Here is a 3302-nt window from a genome sequence, read left to right as displayed (position 1 = left end):
GCACAATTTTTGAAATTGGGGAGTGGATGTAGGTCTGGTTTAGAACGAACCACTATAAATCTAATGTCATTTACTTTACTATTTTTACTTTTCCGCATTTTATTTTTGGTTTAAAAAACTCTGTAGTTGAAAAACATTTTCTATAAAAATTTAATAAAAATTTTTATTTCGGTTCAACACATTTTCAAAGAGGGTTTAAATTTTTAAAATACTAATTCACCCCCCCCCCTCTTGGCAGCCTTGGGACATTAACTTAGGTCTAACAACCTTTTACTAGACTAAACATTATTAAAGTGACCGAATACTTCATTAATCTTAATGCAGCTGTTAGAGATGTGATGTAAATCTTCATCTTCATTATAGCCTCTAGGACAGAGACTTCCAGTTTGTAATCTTCTATAGGAAAGATATTTGAAAGTTGGTATAGAGTTATTAAACATCCTCCACCAGAAATTTTCAACTCTAGCATCGAGTTTAGTTTTTCTAATCCATTTCCAGTAAACATGAATCGGGGTAGAGTCTACCATTGCCAAAGAAGCCAAGGCAGATATGGATTTTCCAGAAACATTTTTAACTAACTCAATCCGATCCTCTGTCAGTTCAGAATAGATTTTGATGTTACAAATAAGCTTCACAAGGTCACTACTACATCTTCTTTCTAGCTCAAGAATATTCCAACTCCCTTCAGAGATGTGCTTATTAACTGTTGCATTGTCTTCATCAATTTCTTTTGGAACAATGAAAGTTGGCCACTTATTAATCTGTTTATCCATTATCCAGATATCATTATAGATATCAATAGAATCACCTGTAGCAACGATCCACCTGACAACGGGTTTAAGAGCTTTCCAACCATCCAAAATAAATTTCCAAGCTGGCGAGTAATTTTTCCTACCAACATTATAGTTCCAAAAGTCACCATACTTCGGATAAAGAATACTATGAAGCAAAGAATCTTTATTTTTGAATGTAATTCCAAGCTAATTTAGCTCTTTGTGGACTAATCATTTTTGAACATGAAGGTAAGCCACGACCACCCATATTGATTGGCTGACACATAGTGTTCAAATCCACATAATGAAGACCATACCCTCCATCACTTTTATTCCATAAAAAACTTCTACAATGCTTCTCTATCTCATATAATAAACTCTTTGGAATTAAAAAAAGAGTAGAATGGAAGGTTGGGTAAGAGAGAAGTACCGATTTAACCAGAGTGATTCTACCCACCAAAGAGATATATTTGCTACCCCAAGTGTTTAACATCTTCAGCACTTTATCAATGATGAATTGGAAATCCAAATTCACCAATCCTCTCAATGGAATCTTTGTTCCAAGGTAGTTAAATTCATTAACTACCTTAAATCCCATAATATGAGATATTTCTCTCTTCTTTCTTCTCTTTACTGACCTCCCAAACAAGATAACATATTTATCTTTATTGATCAATTGACCCGTCTAACCACAGAATCTATTTAGAATAGATTTAATCTCCTTAACATTCTTCTTATTGGCTTCAAAAAAAATTCAGATGTCATCTGCATAGAGCAGATGAGATATCTTAGGCCCATGGGAGCTAACTTGAATACCAATGTTGTCAGTCCTCTTAAGAACATTAGACAATAATTGAGAACATAGAAAGTAAAGGAATGGAGACAAGGGACAACCTTGTCTGAACCCGCGTCTAGCTTCAATCCGAGTAGTTTGATTGCCATTAATTAATAAAGTGAAGCAAGGATCACAAATGCATTCCATAATCAAATTAGAGAAGCAAGTAGGAAAACCACAAGTATTTAAAACTTTATTCAAAGTTTGCCAATCCATGGAATCATAAGCCTTTTCCATATCTATTTTAAAAGAGACTAAACCTTTGCAAGATTTAGAGTACCTGAACTTGTGGAAAATGTCTTGAGCCAAGAGAGCATGATCATATAAGGATCTTCCTAAGATAAACACAGCTTGCTCCTTAGAAATAAGTTTTGGAATGATGGAATACATCATATTTACAAAGACTTTAGCTGCTATTTTGTAAATCGTGTTACATAAATTGATTGGTCTATAGTTTGAGGGAGTAGAAGGGTTGCTAACTTTCAGGATTAGTACAATAAGTGTCTCCTTCCAGGACTTATTCATGTCACCTGTAAGAAAAAATGATGCAGAGCACTCCAGAAATCAGACTGGATAATCTTCCAGTAACTCTTGATAAATAAGTAAGTTATTCCATCACTTCCAGGTAAGCCACCTGTTTGCTCAATCGCCAATTCCACATCTTTTAAAGAAAAATCTTTACTCAACAGATTGATGTTTCCTTCAAAAATTAAATTCCAAGCCTCTGGCCATCCATCCAAACAACATTTCTTTTGGCGCCATATTTGTTTGAAGAAATCCAGCAAAGTCTCCTCAATTTTATCTTGCTCTTCCTCCAGAATTCCATCTTTATTCTTGATGCACATGATAAAATTCTGATTTATTCTAGCATTGGCATAAGATTGAAAGAATCTTGTATTATAGTCACCTTCAGTAGTCCACTTCACCTTTGCCCGTTGACGCCACCACGTGTTCAGACGGGCCAACATTGAATTCAACTCGTTGATCTTGCACTTGAGAAGCCAATTTTCCTTCGCAGTAAGATTTCCTTCCTCTGCTTCTTTATTTTGAATCTCCAGAATTTCCTTCTTTAATTTTTCTTTTAGCTGGGTCAAACTTTTATGCTTCTCTCTACTCCAAAAGTACAAGGATCTGAGAGTTCTCTTCAATTTAGCATTTAGAATTTGAGTTGGATTTCCCTGATAATTCAAATTCCAAGCTTTCTTTACAATGCAACAAAAGATGGAAACGATGCCCAAATATCTTCAAACTTCATACTTCTTTTAGCTGCAGGAAAATTCTGAAAAAGCTTTATCATGATCGGACAGTGGTCTGAGGCCACTCTAGGAAAATGCTAAAGCAACAAATGTTGAGATAAGTTTAAACCCGCATGATTAACAAAACATCTATCCAGCCTTTCAATGATGCGATCACCACCATTTTTGTTGTTACACCAAGTAAACCTTGGTCCAAGAAAGCCAACTTCATAAAATTTCATTGCAAATTATGATTTTTTTCATCTCTTTAGAGCCCAAAGAGAGATAAAACCTTCTTCCTCCCCTCTTATCATCGCTTGAGAGTAAACAGTGAAGTCTCCTCCCAAAATTAAAGGCACATCAATCTTGGAATAATTACTTAAATTTTCCCACAAATTCCTTCTTTTGCAAGCATCTGTGCTCCCATAAATGGTTGCCACTGTCCATTTTCCTTTATTA

Source organism: Dendrobium catenatum, unplaced genomic scaffold (genome assembly GCF_001605985.2).
Source record: "Dendrobium catenatum unplaced genomic scaffold, ASM160598v2 fragScaff_scaffold_59, whole genome shotgun sequence".
NCBI lineage: Eukaryota > Viridiplantae > Streptophyta > Magnoliopsida > Asparagales > Orchidaceae > Dendrobium > Dendrobium catenatum.
Note: the sequence above shows the minus strand (reverse complement) of the source record.